The sequence below is a fragment of the Triturus cristatus genome, chromosome 2_2 (assembly GCF_964204655.1).
Source record: "Triturus cristatus chromosome 2_2, aTriCri1.1, whole genome shotgun sequence".
NCBI classification, from domain to species: domain Eukaryota; kingdom Metazoa; phylum Chordata; class Amphibia; order Caudata; family Salamandridae; genus Triturus; species Triturus cristatus.
In genome coordinates this window covers 920,917,185-920,936,257 of record NC_140582.1, presented here as the reverse complement: position 1 = coordinate 920,936,257, position 19,073 = coordinate 920,917,185, and the positions used below count along the sequence as shown (strand labels likewise).

The 19,073-nt window shown below is 47.2% G+C and overlaps 1 protein-coding gene and 1 pseudogene across 2 annotated transcripts in view; both read left to right on the top strand.

The window, feature by feature from the left end:
* The first annotated feature begins 3,889 nt into the window (after positions 1-3,889).
* On the top strand, positions 3,890-5,126 carry LOC146862942 (protein farnesyltransferase subunit beta pseudogene; annotated as a pseudogene).
* Positions 5,127-6,321: 1,195 nt separating this feature from the next.
* Positions 6,322-19,073, top strand: part of LOC146862941 (sodium-dependent phosphate transport protein 2B-like) — a 90,260-nt gene continuing 77,508 nt past the window's right edge. Inside the window, exon 1 of one of the 2 annotated variants that reach the window (XM_085642309.1) lies at positions 6,322-6,588. The gene's annotated coding sequence lies outside the window, so the exon portion shown is untranslated. Of the gene's footprint in view, positions 6,710-19,073 lie in introns of both variants that reach the window. The other variant, XM_085642310.1, reaches the window with a different exon arrangement.

The window sequence follows — 19,073 nt, the reverse complement described above, 5'->3', positions numbered from 1 at the left end:
TTTAGTGTTAACTGATGAACATACACCAAATAGAGACACAACAGAGATACAGTGGCACGGGGAGTGGACTTTGTAAGCAGATGCATCTGCATATGGTAAACTGCATGTCGAAATTGCCCTGAATGTTCACATTTGCAGGCATCTATTATCCATCTATTTTCTAACATATCAAAATATGTATTTGCAATGACCATGCTGTTTCTTAATATCTCCACCAATAAAGATAATTGTAATGATCAGACAGCCTTCTGCCTGGATAAACTGCTGCAAAACTTTCACTCCTTGCAAGCACTACAATGCCAATAGGTCTGACTTTAAATGAATGCTGTATGGTAATGTGAAGCAGTTCAAGTAAAGGGCATGAGAATGGATATGTATTTGTGTGGAACCAAAGAACTGTAGAATAATATTGGTGTAGGTCCTCAGGCCATCTCCCTTGCAACAGTTCTCCAGTCCAGCTTGCCTGCAGTCCCTTGCCTTCTGCTGCCTGGCTACATGCTGCTCTCTGTTTGTGCCTCCTCTGCTCGTTTCTTGCTGCGTTTTGCCTTTTCAGTTAGTTTTTCTGCCCTCTGTATTGCGTTTTTCTCCTCGCTTTCCCACCCTCTGTCTTGCCTTTTCTGCTAATTTTTGTGGCCACAGCTTTGCCTTTTCTGCTCGTTTTTCTGTCCTCCGTTTTGCCTTTTCTGTTCATTTTCCTATGCTCTATTTTGCCTTTTCTGCTCATTTTTTACCCTGTTTTGGCTTTTTCCATTCATTTCTTTGCTCTTCCCACTGTTTCCCTCCTCCCACCGTTCTCTCCTCCTGCCATTTCCCCAAGACTTACCTAATGGTGCGCGCAGCATGACCTCCTTGAGCAGGTCCTTGTGCCAGCTCCCCCAGCGACAGTCCTCCTGTCCAGCATGCCTGCAGTCCGCTACCCTCCACTGCCTGTTTAACTGCTGCCCTCTGTTTGTACCTCTCTGCTCATTTCTTGCTCTCTTTAGCCTTTTCTGCTAGTTTTTCTTCCCGCTGTTTTGCCTTTCCTGCTCGTTTTTCTGCTCTCTGTTTTGCCCTTTCTGTTTGTGTTTCTGCCCTCTGTTTTGCCTTTTCTGCTTGTTTTTCTGCCCTCTGTTTTGCCTTTTTCTGCTCGTTTTCTGCTCCCTGCTTTGCCTATCTGCTCATTTTTCTTTCCTCTGTTTGCCCTCTCCTGCTCTGTTTTGCCTTTTCAGCTTGTTTTTCTGCCCTCTGTTTTGACTTTTCTGCTAATTTCTTCCCTCTTCCTGACGTTCCCCTCCTCCTTCAGTTTTGCTCCTCACGTCACCCAACGTCCCGCCCTCACCACAGGATCTATGTAATAGAGGCCATATTGTGACCCCATTGAGCAGGTCCTCATGCCAGCTCACCCTGCAACAGTTCTCCTGTCCAGCTTGCCTGCAGTTTGTTACCTTCTGCTGCCTGTCTACCTGCTGCCCTCTGTCTGCAAATGTAAATGCCAGCATTCGTAAAGTGCACAGCCACCTCCGGAGAGATGCCCCATCACTGGGGGTCGTCGGGAAGATTAAGCAAGCTATTGCCCAGAGTCACATGGTGCTGGGCTAATCTGCCGTCGGAGCCAGGGATCACACCATGAACCCTGTGGTCCGGAGTAAGGCACCCTGGTCTTTGCGCCACACCTCTACCCCTTCTGCTCTAATCTGCTCATTTTCTGCCCTCTGTTGTGTCCTCTTCTGTTCTGTTTTGCCTTTTCTGCCACCTGTTTTGCCTTTTTCTGCTCCTTAGTCTGCCCTCTGTTTTCCCTTTTCTGCCTTTTTTTCTGCCCTCAGTTTTGCCTTCTTGCTCATTTTTCTGCCATCTCTTTTGACTTTTCTGCATGCTCTTTTTCTACCCTCTGTTTTGCCTTTTTCTCTTCGCACCCAGGCCTACCAAGGCTGACAATGCCGCACTCTACAAATGTTGATTGATTGATTGAATAATTGATTGATTGATTGATTATAGGGTCAGGTGGCAATTGCACTCTCACGCCAGATCTAAGAATTCATGTAGGTTAATGACAGCCCTCCTCCCATACGTGCTGCTGCCAGAGAAAAACGCCATAAATTGGCTAGTTATCTAAGACACTTTCATAGGATTACAGTTTCATGTGTGTGCCCCTGTAAATTTAACCCCTTCGACGCGCATGACGGAGCGGTTCCGTCATGCACGTCGGTTGCGCTGTGCGCATGACGGAACCGTTCCGTCATGGCCCCACCCGCGCACAGAACCTTCAGCGTGGCGCGGAAATCCGCGCCGCGCTGAAGGGGTTAAGCTCACGCAGCTGGATGAATTAACAAAATTATCACAGCTGCGTGAAGGACAAGCACTTTTTTTGTGGAGGCACACATCTTTTTCCCAATCAAGACGTGTACTTCTGGATCTACACATGTGGGTGGAGCCAAGCCCCTCTCCTGGTGATTTTCACATAATTGTCTGGTGACAGCTGCGCTTTCAAACCAGACCATAACATTTCTGTGCTGCATCACTACCCTACTGCAGCAAAAAGGCAACAAATTCTGCTGACAAATAATACTTGTTTAAATGCATACACTAATGTAAAATGAAAACGTAATGTTTTTTTTAAAAAGGGTACATGTTCTTCCACCAGATGTTAAAAGTTATTCCTATAAATCTTTTTAAATAAATGAAGCTCGATATAAATGTATACTTGGGTTGCCTGGCTGCTTGCTACATGCGCTTGCCGTCCAAAAACGGATGTTCATGTGCCCCTCGTACTGCAAGCTGATGGCTTGTCGGGCACTCGGGGTACCGAACACTTGATGGCAAGCAGAGGACAGAGAGGAGCTATGCTAACACTGGAAGACAATTATCTGCTGTTCCCCATTGGAACCAATAGGAAGTGTAGACGAATGAGTGGGTGCAGTTCTGAATGTCTGCATCATGGCAGCTGACCTGGGAAGGAGGCTGACTCATGGAAAGGATGAGTGAAAAACGTACAATCTAGTAGTCATTTTTACTTGTTGTAAAGTGGACGTTTAAGGAGCCTTAGCATTATAAAAGAGGGCATGCATGTCTAGAACTATAATTATGCCAGAAGCTGCTAGTTTTCCTCTGGCTGGTTCATGTACTGTGTATGCAAAGAACATATTGGGGTACAAAGAAAATCGAAAGAAAAGACACTACCTAAACCAAAAAGGTTTTTGCAAAGCCATACAACAGCAACCAAAAAGGTTTTTAAAAAACACATGAAAGGAGACATTAAGACATGCACACTGGCACTGAGAACTATATTGCATGCACAGCCACAATGTGCAGAGCCTATGGCTCAAGTGAGTAGACCATGCTCCATGCTGTATGATATGTTGGGTGTAAGCAGAAATTGAAGCAAACTGTAAGAAATTGGGTTGCAGGTTGAGGGTGTGAACCTATACTCAAGCAGAAACTATAATCCTTGTCAGGATGAGGCACAAACAAACCCCAGATTAACCTGTGCTCAATACTTTGGCAGCTTGGCAAAGAACAGTCAGGGTCAACTTAGAGACAATGTGTAAAGTATTTATGTAGCACTTTAAATAGTAATAAAGTGAAAACACAACACAAAAGAACTTCCAAACCAATTTACAACAATAGAGTAAATTTTAATAAATAAACAAAGACCAAAATGACAATAATCCAATCAGTAGAACTGGAGATATGCAAGTTTAAAGATGTCAGTGAATATAGCACCACAAAGCAACAACTGTGGATATCTGGTTGTACAAGTCCGGAACAAAGTCACAAGTCGAGGCCAACCAGGATGGAGTGTGGGCCAGCTACAGGGACCCAGCTAGGCCCAATGAACAAAGTAACTTAAATCCTGGTTGCGAAGAGTTGTAGAGGCCTCCTGGAGTAGCAGGATTCCCAGCCTGGTGCCTTCCTTGCTGTCCAGGCCATGGCTGAGTACCCAGAGGAGCTGCGCCGCCTGGCCTCAGAGCACGTGCTGGAGCACCTGTGGGACGACGGGGTGGTGACGGTCAATTACATTGAGCAGAAAAAAGTAGAAGACAAACTTCAAGATGTTTTTAATTCATTCAAAATCACAGAGAGCTGGTTACGACTTACTTTGGCCAGAGAGAAACATTTCCACGATCTAAAGAGAGGACTGAAGCATTTGCTTGACTACCAGTGTCCAGATGCCAGCCGTCGGCGGTTGTGCTATTGGATCTTGCACAGATTGGCACGACTAGATGTACCCATTTCAGAGTATGCAGCTTCAGATGTGTGCCAGCTTCTAGCTTGGTGCCAGGACCCAAATGGAGGATTTAGAGGTGGACCAGGACAGCACCCTCATCTTGCTCCTACTTATGCAGCTGTCAATGCCCTCTGCATCATCTGCACACAGGAAGCATATGATGTCATCATTCTTGTTCGCACTGAAACAGCCAGATGGCTCTTTTCTCATGCACGTCGCTGGTGAAGTTGATGTTCGGAGTGATTATTGTGCTGCATCAGTGACTTCTTTAACGAATATCATTACCCCTACTTTATTTGAAGGCACACCTGAGTGGATTTTGAGGTGCCAGAACTGGGAGGGTGGAATAGGATGTGTCCCTGGGATGGAAGCACATGGAGGATACACGTTCTGCAGATTTGCAGCAATGGTCATCCTAAAGAAAGAACGACTGTCGGATCTTAAATGTTTGCTGCGGTGGGTTACTAGCAGGCAAATGCAATTTGAAGGTGGATTTCAGAGTCGCTGCTACAAGCTAGTGGATGGATGTTATTCATTCTGGCAAGCAGGATTGCTACCACTGATACAGAGAACACTCAATGCAGAAGGAGATACTGCACTCAGTCCAACTCACTGGATGTTTGACCAGCAGGCTTTACAAGAATACATTCTCCTGTGCTGTCAGTGTCCGTCTGGTGGATTACTGGATAAACCTGGCAAGGCAAAAGATTTTTATCACACCTGTTATTGCTTGAGTGGGTTGTCTATAGCTCAGCACTAAGGTGGTGGTGAGATCCTCCATGAAGTTATTGTTGGTGCACCGGAAAAACGTTTGCAACCTACTCACCCAGTGTACAATATTGCCCCCGACAATGTTTTGCAAGCAGTGATGCATTTTCTCCAGAAGCCTTTACCTGGGTCAATAAATGCAGCAGCAGAATAGACGGCTGGTTTCAATGAAACTTGGATGTGTCATAAGTGTTAATACTGTACTGTACTGCATGAGCTTTAGCTATACTGGCGCCTTAGTGCTGGAGTGATGTCTGCGGCTTTAAGGAGCAGTGTGTGCCCTCTGCCGCGCCTAGAAGGCATCAGGATGCCAGCCAGACCAAAAAAAAACTTCATGCGCTGTAATGTGGATAGTGGGAAGGGTATGCCCAGACGTGGGTCCCCTGCTCTCCATGCCACTGGAATCAAGCTATCCTGGCTGAAGAGGGGTGAAACCCCGAAACCGGTCCTAGGATGCTTGTTTCCTGTCCATGGAGGACCTGGCTTGGCAGTTCGGGCTGGACTGTTCCCATGAGGCACAGGGTCAAGACTGATTTGCATATGGCTGGGTTCAAACTGGAACGGCATGGTGAGCAAAAAAACGATGGATTTAGGCCCAGATCTCTGTACTGGGGTGAATGTATGACATTGTTCTGCATTCGGTCCATCAGCTGTGTTTTTGCATTTGTCAGCCCGAGTGGGAAGGGTATGCCCAGACGTGGGTCCCGTGCTCTCCATGCCACTGGAACCAAGCTATCCTGGCTGAAGAGGGGTGAAACCCTGAAACCGGTCCTAGGATGCTTGTTTCCTGTCCATGGAGGACCTGGCTTGGCAGTTCGGGCTGGACTGTTCCCATGAGGCACAGGGTCAAGACTGATTTGCATATGGCTGGTTTCAAACTGGAATGGCATGGTGAGCAAAAAAACGATGGATTTAGGCCCAGATCTCTGTACTGGGGTGAATGTATGACATTGTTCTGAATTCTGTCCATCAGCTGTTTTTTTGCATTTGAGCTGAAAGAAAGCAGGGGAATTACTGTGTGCATTGCTGCTGAATTGCAACGCTTCTACGCCATTGTGCACTGAGCACCCATTCATGTGCAGCGCTTGATACTTTTGAACCTGCGCTCTTTATGCGCATATGCGCAAATGGCACTGACGCCAATGCACGTAGAGTTGGCTTGTGCAATACTTGATAAATGTCCCTCTCCGTTTCCAGGAAAGGTCTCACCTCAGAAGCCCCTGGCTCCAATCTAAGCCCCCACTGCCCACGGATCTCCTGTATTTACAGACTTTTCACTCGATGGAGCTGAGCCCTGGAGTCCTTATCAGGAAGACTTGCAGATAAGAGCCTGCCGCAGTCCTGACGGTGGAAAGAAGATTTCTTCAGCGCCCAGAAGGACGTGTTCTTGTGACCCTCAGTCCTGCTGATGGAACGTTTCCTGCATCCTGATAAAACTGGACCGCTCTGAGGGTTCACTGTGGGAGACTGCCTCGCTGTCACCCTGAGTGCCATGCAGGCAGGTGGGCTGTACCTCCGAGGCGGTGGGAGGAGAGCAGATGACAGCCTCCACGTGTATATATAGCATCCGCGGAGGCACCTGCCGCATTCCTGCGAGCCAGTGACTGGAGGGATCGGTAAGTCTCTGGGCTGCGCCTCGGTCATGAGAACTGCTGGGCAACGCAGGAGCCAACAGTTAGAAGGAAGAAACAAAGAGATCGAGGAGAGGGAGAGAGAAAAAGAGCCGGAGTAAAGCACGTAAGAGAGAAAGTTAAAATAAAGATGGGAAGGAAGAAACAAAGAGATGTGAGGAGAGGGAGAGAGAAAAAAGGCAGAAGTAAAGCACGTACGAGAGAAAGATAAAAATAAAGAAGGGAAGAAAGAAACAAAAGATGGAGTACGAGAAAAGAATAAGAAGGAATGAATGGAGAAAGAAAGGGAAGGAAAGAGGGAAAGAAGAAAATAGGAAAGTTGCCAAGGAAGACCAGCGTTATCGCACTTTTGAGTCGTTTTCTCGCACTTTTCACAAGCCAAGCGCTTTGCCAAGATACACCACAGCAAATGTCATTGAAATCGCAAAGTTCCGTTTGCTGAACAACCACCATCCGACACTGTCCAGGAGTAACAACCTAGGCAATGTGTCTCACTGCAGTGATGTTACTTTAAAACGTCACTGAATGATTTGTACAATCTTGCAACAAAAAGACGGCTGGTGGAAACTTAATGTTCCAGAAATCTTGATAAAAATGTGTGTTTAAACATACTTTATTGCTGGCTTGAGTATTTCTGAACGTTTCTTTCGTATGCCGTCGATGTCATAGAAAATTGTCTAAGTCTAGGCAAGTTATTTTAGGCAGCAGTGTTGCCAGCCCATATCCTTAGCAGACGGATCTATTTTGTGAAATTTGTGGGGATTTTATATATGTGATAGTGTTTGTGGGCGCGCTCAAATGGGAGTTTTGATGGAATCACACATGCTGGTGTCCATATGAGAGGTATTTATGATTTAAAGCAGCCTCTTGGAGACTTGTGTTATATCCAGAAAGCTTTGGACTGGCAGCTTTATTTTGCTCTATGCTGAATAACAGATGAGGGAGCAGATCACACAGAGTGAGCTGTGAGGCAGGACCGGCTTTTGCAAAGGTGGCGCCCTGTGCGACAATCATTTTAGGCGCCCCCCTTCCCCGCCTCAATGACTACCTCCGCAATGGATTCCCGCACTACCACCCTTTAACTGTCTTCATAACCACTCTCTCTCAGATACATTTATTTCGTTTTATAGAGTCACTCATAAAAATGAAGGGTGTCAGAGCACTTTACATTGCACACACATTACAGAGACAAAATATAGGAAACGTTACATAAGACGGAGGACTACAAGGGGAAGGATGTATATGTCATCCATACTGGTAGGCAATATAGTTTATGGGGGCTTGGTCTGGAGGAGCACAAACTCAGAATTTCAAACGGTAACACCATGGTGGAGGGTTCTCTTTAATAATCAGAAATGATTTCTACCCAAATGAACCCTTTGTGAAACATTAGGATAATGAAAGCCTAGAAAAAAAATCAATATGCTCTAATCTATACTTGACGTTTGCATTTCAGGCCTTGGACAGTTAGTGTCTCACTGTTTAATATTACGGGTTTAACTTGTAAACTGAAAGTAACAAAAGGAAGTCTCTGACGAAAGCAGTAACCCACTGACCAATTTATGTTATATTCACTTTGTGATTTACATGGGACACGTTCTTTGCAGCAGGCATATTAACCCTCTGCACTACCTCATGAGGGATCAAAACTTCCAGCAGTAAAAACTTCCACTAGACAAAACTATAGTCTCTCTCCGGAAGAACATTAATCACCGGAGTTAACTTGACATTTTCATTATTGGCTTAATATTGCCGGAGGCCAGGAACGCGGCAGCGTGTGCTTAATAAACAATATAAAGTAGCAAACAGGCGCCCCCAGGCAAAGTCTGCACCCGGTGCGGTGGCACCGGTCGCACCGCCCTGGAGCCGGTCCTGCTGTGAGGCCCAGACAGGTGATCTTGTTCTCTTTAGGGTGGTTGTTCTTGTTCTCTTTAGGGCCTCCTTCGATTTAACCCTGGGAGTTTTAGAAATTGTCATGTATTCGACTGCATGGTGTTTTCTTGTTTTCGAACTGCAATGTGTGTTTTTTTAATTAAAATAATGTAAACGTTTGCCGAAGAACAATCTGTGTTGGGAGAGACAACAAACGTTCAGAAGATACTCCGCGTCTGCCCCCGGAGGCAGAGCATCTTTTAAATATGTGTTTGTGGTCCCGCTGTCTTGCATGGTCTAGCGGTTGTTGTCTGCACAGTTTTCAGAGGAGATGGTTTTGGCCCGTGTTGTTGTTCACCTGTGACTCGCTCTCTTGAGCAGTTTGCTCCGTTCATTACTTTTCTTTCATTGTTTCAAGTCACCACAGACACTTTTTGCTGTTGTTTTAAGCCACACAACAGGACTTTATAAGCGATGCACAATGACCAGTGGAATAAGGAAACTTGAGGGGACCCCCTCCCCCCCCCCTGCAAGGTACACAGGGGGGCCCAACCCGCTTCGGACCCTGTCAGGAGCAGCCAGCTGCCACCCGTGCACAGTGCCAGCGGGGCCCCCTGGAGCTTCGGGGCCCCCAGCACCGCGGGGGCTGCGGGCACTGTTGTTACGCCACTGACAATGACACGGAATGTTACTTGTGACAAGTACGTGTTGAGTAAGGCGCGCGTGATTGTTATTTGAACACAAGAGGCAGCCAGAAGCGTGGGCCTCAGCTGTAACAGTATCTGGAAGGGTCCGCCCGGCCAGTAACGGGAAGCCGCTGGGCGGCCTCGGTGGCGTGAGGCGGAATGAGCGCCGTGCGCGCCGTGCTGCTCAGCGGCCCACAGCACACAGCGCCGAGGCTGCCCCAGAGAAAGGCGCGCTTTGTTTCCCTGCTTTAGCCAGAGCTTATTCTTAAAGTGCTCGTGATTTCTCGAAACATTAGGGCCTTCCAGAGCTTTTTAAGCACAACCTGTTCTCCTGGCTAATGTGTTTGTCAGCAACAAACAAAGGGCCGAGAGCGGTGCCCGCTGCCGCCGCACTTGGTGTGGACGTCAAGACACAAGTGCACGGTGGCAGTGGCCCTCGAGGTTGGCGGCCCGGGTGTGCCCTCCTCTTACAGGTACTCCAGGAGCAGCGCCGCAAGGGGACAGTTCTTTGTCGTGGGGTCCCACTGGTACTTCAGTCTGAGTTCAGCGGCTGGATGCTCACACCGAGGTCTGTTTCTGAACTGAGAGGTTGCTGGTTGAATTGTATGACCTGTGTTTCTTTAACGCAGAGGTCTTCAAACTTTATTTCTCTGAGGCCCCCCTAAAGCAACATATTTGAAAGTTGGCCCCACCCTTCAAAACTCTATGACAAGGACTGGGAAGTGGAGGGGCAGGAGCAGGGCTGAGCTCAGGGGATCGGGGCTTATGAGATTATTTCATGGATACTTTTTCAGAAATAAATCTGAAATCTACAAAGAGCAAATTCATCAAACAAAAACAGAAATTGACCAAAACATTCAGCTCCCCATAATCAGTGTGTTGTGTTCACCTTGCACACCTGGCGCCAATGCAGCTACACCTGTTGCACTAGTGAAAGATAGCAGCGTCCCTGAGTGGAAGGCTACCCCTCTGTCCCCTTCACCCGTCTCCCACCGATCCCTGATAATCGCTAGAGTCGTGAAACAGGCTCTGTACCTTCTGGTTTTTGGCAGTCTATTGAGTGCAAACTCGGCCCAACGGCATGAGAGCGCTCCTTTACATGAGCACAAGCTACATTACACAGGGTCAGATTTTTTGTTTTGTTTTTAGGCACATAGACATGGTGATTTGCCCGTGGGAAGTAGAGTCAAACCCGGAAGCCTGTGAAGGCTTGAACTAATGGAGCCACTTGTAGCTCCACAAAGATTTTCCATTATTCAGAGGTATTGTGAGGGTGTCACCAGCGGAGTTCTTGAGTGCATCTTTTTAATGAACACTCATCAATATGTTTCTAAGTGTAGTCTCATCACTTATTACTAAAATATATAGATAAAAATGATGACTGACATATTCTCAATGTTTTCTGTCACAGGCTTGGACTTTTTAGCACTATATCTACACATGCCATATTCCCCACTGCACCAACTAGGATTCAGTTCTGTGATTTTCTGGCAGGACCAGTGGAATTAGGCGATTCTGTGGCATTTTCCGCATAATTATGGATTTTGCCGCATTTGCCACTTAATCAGTCATCTGCTTCATAATCTGTGAATTTTAACAAAAAAATGTTTGTAGCTCAAATGGATTAAAATGTATTAACATGTAGCAACATGTTGCCACGCAGTGGACAGCCCTTCACCAAAGGTGATTAGTCACCTTTCAGGTGCTTGTTGGTGTTTTTTCAGTGGTAAACTGGTAACTAATGAAGTTAAATCTTTGCCCAGACAATATTCACATGTATACAAATGGAAACATAATGAAATACTATCATAAAATGTGCTACATTAAGTCGTATTATTTGCATTTTCTTGTAACATAATTTGTTTAACCATGCCGCATAAATTTGGTCCTTTCCTGCTGCCTAATTCTAGTTGTGCTGCTTTCTGGCCACAATCAGACATCTGTCTTGATTGCATTAGGCAACTGGGGTTTCGTAGTAAAATTGATTAGTTTAACTTGCATTTATTTTCCATTTAACATGTGCACATCTTTCTGTACGCAGTTAGCTGAAGGTTCGGAAAATATCAAACCTGTTACAGAATATATTGCTCTTTTTAGCCACATCCATGATCCTGCCACCTCACTTACTGACCCACACGTCCAAGTATCCAGGATCACAGCTCGAGCCCTTCGGCTGCTGTATGGAAATCAAGAGTGCCTGGAAACGCATCAAATGAATAAAGTGGCGCTTCCAGGCCTTCCTTATTTGCAAGTACTTCAGGAGCCATTTGCGCTAAACCTGGGAATGCAGTGACGGCCCCCGGGGGGGGGGGGGAGGGTTCCCCACTGTTTGAAGTACTCTGCCTTAATGGCTGGCACTTGGGCCCTGATCCCAATTTCACTGTACAAATTACAATCTCTGCACACACCTCGGTTTGCTCAGAGACATGCAGCCATTACCAGACCACCACAAGTTTGTCCTGGTTAATATTGACAGGTCAAAGCCACTATAATTTACCTGGAGAAAATGCATGTTAAATTCTAATAAGTGTGAAATTAAGTGCGGAATAGTCAAAATTCTGTATGTAATCCCTTATTTTCATGAGAAGAACTAGGAATTTGAGGAATTTACCACTCTGATAAATACCACAGTCCATGGTTCGGTATCTCCTTTGTTTGCATTCAGTACCCACAGTGGCCATACTACTGCCCCTTCTCGGGGAGAACCCAGCCCCCCACACATGACACAGGCCTCCGCCCTCCTTGCAGATGTCACATGGCCATATAGTCCATCAGCAAGCAGTAATGTCTGCAGATTCGTCTCTGAGTCGGAATCTGCGGATTGTGCCCCCTGAAGGCACTTTTTGGACCCCTATATTGAAGATAGTTTCGACAAACATTTCATGTTGTGTACCTTAGTATTTAAATGTAATGTCCCTCCTGCATTAATTGTTCACTTTGTGCTTACTAATATTATGCTCCTGGTGAGTACCTCAGTGTTATACCTACCTGGTGCATTATGCCTATTATAGTCAGCATATATTTTGCAGGTATTTATGCAGTGGTAAGTCATGTGGGCCTGACGTTTACCAGGCTGTACGTCTCCATGCATTCATACTTCTACAATCATCTCTAGGTTAAGGGTGCTCACTCTTAATTTATTATTATGTATAGCCAGTAACTCAGGGTTTGCACTTTTTAGTATGTTTGTATGTTACTCACCTGCTAGCTACACTTACTGATATTTCGGAGAGGGTCACTGACAGGGTTGTTTGGCCCCTTGACTGAGAGCTAAGGCATATGTGCACTGAGTACCTATTTCGATCATGTGTGCATGGCCAGTGACCATCAGCTATACGCCTGTGCAGAAGTGAGGGCAAAGCGTAATAACAGACCAATTGGTGCAAGAAACACTCTTTGATGACATTGTTCTCCATCACTTAACACTTATGTCACAATCAGGTGGAATAATACACTTGATGCTTGAAGCAATTGTTATTTGTACCAGGGTAACTTCATGGACCGAAATAGCCACTTCAGCCATACTTCAAAACTTGCAAATCGTGTGGCATCCACTGTTCGAGCATGTTTTGCAATACTTAGTCATGTGTTTTTGATAATTCTGAACCTGTTATCAGCTTGGTATCTAAGCTATAGTTGTGTTTTGAAGTGACATGTGACTCGCTGCCTATGGTTTCTTGTGTAATTATTATTCTCATGGCCAAAGCCTTTCTGTGAATCTAATTTCCCAGAGTTTGCATCTGCTGGCTTTTCTATCATGACTAGGACCTTATTGATTAGTCCTTGTGATAATGTTCTCCAATCCACTCCACTTCTCCACTGTAAAACTAGGCCTGGGTGGTAAATTTCGTTCCACTCGCGGAATTTGCGATATTTTGACATTTTCGCGTTCCACGGAGAGCACGAAAATGTCAAATTTTTCGCAACCTGCCATGAAACGGAAGTATTTTTCTTGTTCGCGCTTTGAAATGCGTTCTCGCGCACGTGGTCGCGACTTACCGCGTCCCTGCATTCTCCGACGAGTTTTCCTACCGTTCGTGTGTGCGACGAGATGTTGGATTGTTGGTAGCCGGTCGCGCTATCCCGTGAGAGTTTGCGATCGCGAACACGTCATTGCGATCGCGAACACGTAATTCGACCCGGAACAGGAAATAAGCATCGCGAGCAAGATGGCCGCGCCCATTAGCGACCGCATGGGCAAGTTGGAGATATATTTCCCCGCGAGCACGCAAAAACACATCGCGAACGGGCGAGAAAAGCAATCACCGCATCTTTGCGAAAGTTCCGCGTGCTCGTGGAGATTTTACGCAATTTCACAATAATTTGCGAAAGTCAATTTCGCAAATTCCGCCCACCCTTATGTAAAACTATGATGCCATAAGGGGGACACTATTGGGATGAAATTACTCTGCTGTGGCACCCTACCCTGCCATGCTTTTTTGGCGAGTCTTGTTTTTTCACCCATGAGTTGAATCAGCTTTAGAGCCAACTGGAGGCGTTCCGTGAAGTTCTGGGTTTATGGTGATATCAGATCTGGGCTCTGAAGATAGAGAGATACCAAAAGTGTATCCCCATTCTAAGTGAGAGTGACTATCAACCTGGAGATGAGGCGACTGATGGCGGTGGCTGAGTGACCTACACCAGGGGCGAAGTCTCGTTAATCTGTGCCTATGTTATTACATTGTCCACCATCCAGCTCCATACAGTCCTCATATTTGGAGTTCTTTGCCTTCTTCATGTCCGGGGCTTCAATGTAGGACATATGTTGTGTGTATGTTGGATGTATGGTTCTTGGTTGGACAGTGGATGAACGCAGGGTTGATCTGGACTCTATGTATGTGTGCTCCATGTGTGGTGGTCCTCTCTATTGTATGCGCTGGTGATGTCCATCTCTGTCCCCCTCTCTGATACCCATGCATATGGTGAGTGGGGACATGCCTGGCCCATAAAAATTACAAAAAGCATATTCCAAGAGACCACATCACAAAACATTCAACCCATCCATTCCCACTTTTCAATGCAGACAGACTCTTTAGACTAGATTAACTTATTTCGCCTCTGTATGAAGAATGAACTTTGAAATGTAAATTGCTTAAACGAACCTAAAATAGAGAAATAATTGAAAGTTAAGTAAGCAAATGAACTACGTGTTTGTTTAGTCTTACGTGATAATTGTATACAACCTCCAGGGTAGGGTTAGGTGAGGGGGTCAAAGGGGAGAACAGAATCTCAGCTTGTCACACGTATACTTTCGGCGCCATCAATCATTAAGGATCACTGTTCTCTTAATTCAGCTGGGATACCTTTCCTGACCAATTATTGACTCCTCGTGTTACTGATAGGCCAAAGCAAACACAGCCTGCCTCCTCATTACATTCTGACGGATGCACGCCTGGCTTATGTGTTTTCTCATTGAATGATTGCAAATGTTTGCCAAGGACTACAGAGACTCCTCTAATATCTAGGGCCCACATCACTAAACACGCGAGCATCCCAACACATCATATAATAAGAGCACCATCTGCAGGGGTGCAGCACAGGCCGCTGCAGCCCGTGAGGTTCAGGGAGGGGGGCACCAACCTTTCAGGGGGCCCCATTTAGTCCAAGGACAATGAATGTCTGCGAGATATGGGAGACTCAAGGCCCCTCTTCACCGTCTTCAGGGGGGGTGGGCTTCATTTTGCTTGAGGCCACTGCCCATCTGGCCATCACACACAACAGTAATTTGTCCCACATTTGCCTCATTACAAACCCACATGCTTTCTAGCCAAACACAGCATGCTATTTTCCCTTCAAAGTGCTTTGGTGCCTCTGCAGGGGTTCGAAGCGCTATGTAAATGTGATCCACCATCGCTCAGGCCATCCCTTCTTGCTCAGCAGAGCTTTCCCAGGCGCCCTTTGGAAGCCAAGCACAAAGGTGACCACCTCTGCACTAACGTCACTCCCATGATTTTCATTGTCAGGAATTAACCTAGTGCACAATTAATACACAGCTAAAAGACTCAAGCAGATGCTGATGTGGGCAAAACATGATACGTGGCAACTTCTACTTCGAGGGTTCCCTGATAACCAGTCTGAAATATGACCTTTGAGTTCTGATTAAGTAGCGTTTGATAGCTGTGGTTGCGCAAGAGTGTTTTAATATATGTAAATGGATATGCATATTTGCAGATTTGTAATACAGAGTCTTCTGCCTGTCAGTGAACCAAACCTAAAATGCAACAAGGGTTTTGTACCTTAACTACTGGGAAGAAGCATGGTTCCTGTCGATGAGAAGATGCCACAAATGATAGTAGGGAATATGTGGACCCAGGTTAAACAGTGCAACATGTTCAGGTGCTTCGTCCTATTGCATTTAGCTATTTTGTAAGAAAGCATGAGTACCTTTCATTTATTCATGTGTCATTAAAATACCCTGTCCCATATATTCTCCTGTTGTTGCTGTCAAATTATTTCTAAGGCACTGGTAAGATGGAGCCCATGTAGTGTGTTCTAGTCAAGACCCCACACTGCCCCCTCTTCCAGCAACGGGTGTGGTACTGAGCCTCTTGTAGGGCAGACTGGCAATAGATGCGCCCGTGAGGGTGATCTGAAAAGAGCCCTCCAGCCAGGGTGCTTCTTGCTGTCAATGTGTTCATGATCCGGACCCGTGGGCACTCTCTTTTTGTTGGGAAGAGCACGTTTTCTGTCCATTTTAGTGCATCATTCAGACCCATCATTCCTGTGCTCAGCCCAGCCGAAATGACCCTAAGCACACATTCCATGCCTCAGAGTTCTTCTGCTGTTATGGTTATATCTATGAGCTGTTTTTTCATTTAGGGCACGCTTGTCTGCTCGAGGACAGTTCACACTCACTGCCTGCACATGTAATGTTTTAAGTACAGATTGGCTAGGAGTACTCCTGGGACTCCTGCACACAACTGTGACAAGAGGCCAGAATACAATTAGCCTTGAAAAAAGATAGCCTTGGAATCAGGTACTGCTTATGTCTTCATACGTACCTTGATATCGGCAATGGCTTAGCAAAAAAAGCTCTTTTCATTGTCTCAAAATCATGGCTAGTTGTAGAGTCCCATAATGTGTTAATTGGCAGCTCCATGTCTAAAACGTTTGCTAGAGCCTCTAAATCCAGTTTGCTGTCAAGTACAATAGTTTAGTTTTTGAGCCACTACTATATAGTGTCTGCATCTTGCACCAAAAGCAGTTTAAATTATGGAAAACATAGGACCATATTCTCAAGGAGCCATCGCCGAGTTATCGGCACCTTAACGCAACCAAATTTGCGATAAACTTACCACCCCATTCACAAGCTGGTGCAAACAGCTCATATCACCAGTTTTCCGGCGATAGCAGCCGCAAAAAACATCGCCAAGGATGACCCCGGCAACTATCGCTAATGAGATGCAGAGTAGGAGTTCCCGAGCAAAAAGCTGCAACAACACCCCTCCACAACATTCACATTGACCAGCCACATCAGCGATAAGAACACAAAACATGCAATAAGGCGCGTTAGCACGAGGAAACTAACTTCTGCTCAGACCTGGTGCAAAGTCGGACCACAGCCTGCACCACAAAAGCGAGCCCAGCTCAGAGCCACACCTGAAGAACAACAGATGCCATGGAGCCACTGAACAAGCATGCCGGACACCCAAGAGGCCACAACACCCACCGCCACCACCCCCAGGAGCCTAACCCCCAAAAGCCCCCCTCCAGACCACCACAGAGGCAGCGCAGACAAAGGCAGTGGACCCCCAGGAAATGCACCAGCCTCACAGACCCAACACCTGACAATGTCTTTGCCCACTACAGGCCCAAAAGGACAACCATCCTACGTGTTTTGACCATCATCGCCCAACAGGCTGATGGCACCAACACAGCGGATAACCAACATCCCACCCCACACAAAGCTGCTGGCTGTGCTGCACCTGTTGGCCTCTGGCACCCCCCAACCAACACCGCCAGAGTCGGAGGAGTCTTACAGCCAGTCACATCCAAGTCCCTCACACCTGTCCTGGACATCACCATCAGCCTGGTACCCCAGTCCCTATAAGTTCAACACAATGCGCAGGATCCGCTGGAGACCATGCAAGGACCATACGCCATCGCTGGATGCATGCATGTGTTGTGGGCAATCCACAGCACACATGTCATACCTGTGCGCCCTGGTGACACAGCACACAATCACCGCAACAGAAATCACACGTCTCACATCAATGTCCAGGCAACATACGAACACCGTTGAATCTCCACCAATGTCGTCGCCAAATACCCAGCCAGTGTGCATGATTCCATCATCCTCCGACAGTCCAACTTCAACCTGCGCTCCCAGGATGGCACAAAGGGAAATGCACAGCCCCTTGGCAAGACCCAAATGAACACCTCACACACCTCAACTCCACAACCATGCAACTTACAACTCTGGCAATGCACACGTCACAAAATCACATACAACATGCAAAAAAACATGCCCACCCACCAGACACAACAGAACAACTTACTATGGTAACCTGGGCCAGCTGTGAACATGAGCCATCAACGGCATAGCACCTCAGCCACACAATAGCAGAATGGGGGGAGAGGTGGGAACCAGTCATGTGTGAAGGAGGCAGGAGAACCATGATTGGGAAAGCACACAATGCCAAGAGTGGCGGCGATGTGCTGGACAGACCACAGTATGCAGAACACACCCATATCTATGGCGACAAACACCGCTGGTGTATGGAGTATAGTGGACAGTGGACGCAACCATGTCACTCCAGCCAGTGGGGGAGTTCGCGGAAATGTTGCCTGTTACGTCCCTCCCATAAGTGTGAGCGGAGTGGGAAGGCCCGGCGTACGCCAGGCCAGCGTAGGGGTGTGAATAAAGAGCACGTAGCCCTGGGCGTGGTCCTCTTCCGGAATGCCCAACATCTCTGCCAAGGTGGTGCATCTCACCCTGCCACGAGGCTGATGCCGTCCTCGTGAGCGGAAATGCCTGCGATCCTGTGCACCTGCTGTACCTTGGCCTGCTGGACCCTAAACCCTCTGAGCCTCCAGGCCACACTGATCACCTGCCGACACCGGCGTGTGTCAAGGAGGGTCCACCACGTGCCAGCGCAAGCTCCAAGCCAGAGGCCCGCGACCTTGGCAGCCTCCTCAGACCATCACGGCCTCCATGACACAGGCCCCTTTAGTCCTTTCTTGTTGACTTACTCTGCTGCTGCCTCCAGCCTACACTACGGTCAAGTAGGTCACACATTCGGAACTGAGTCTTGATCATACATTGTCCGTGAACGCACAACAATGAAGATTCTACTTCACTCTACTCCCTACGATCAGGTGGCAGCAACCATGTGCATAGCATCCAAACGACAAGTGGCTGTGGGCCCTTGATGACCGCTGGCTCCGGCCCACGCTGCTGGCGAGTAGGTCAAACATTTGGGACTGAGTCTTGATCATACATTATCCGAGTACGCACACTAACAAAGAGTATATTTCACTGTACTCCCTTCGATGTGGTAACACCAAGTATGAGCCTGACCTTCCAACCACACGTGTCTGTGGGCCCTTGATGACTACGCCGTCAGCCTACAATGCGGTCCAGCAGGCCTCACGCCAATCCACTCCAGTACGTACCAGGCATGACACGTCATCATCGCTGACTAAACACCCGCTTGGCTCTGGTGCCTTTGCCACCATCAATCACAAGTCACCCCACAATGTCATCTCAACGTCGTGTTCCAGGAGGGGCTTGTTGAAACGCGTCCGGCCCTTGCTGACCGCTGCCTCCGGCCTACACTGTAGGTCACACACAATTTTGAATTCAGCCTTGATTTATTTAAGGCTGACTTGATGTCATTGTACAGGCCTCATCGCAGACTGCATCCCCTTCCAGCCCCGGTGCCACTAAGTCTGTTCCCCGAAACCCAAGGA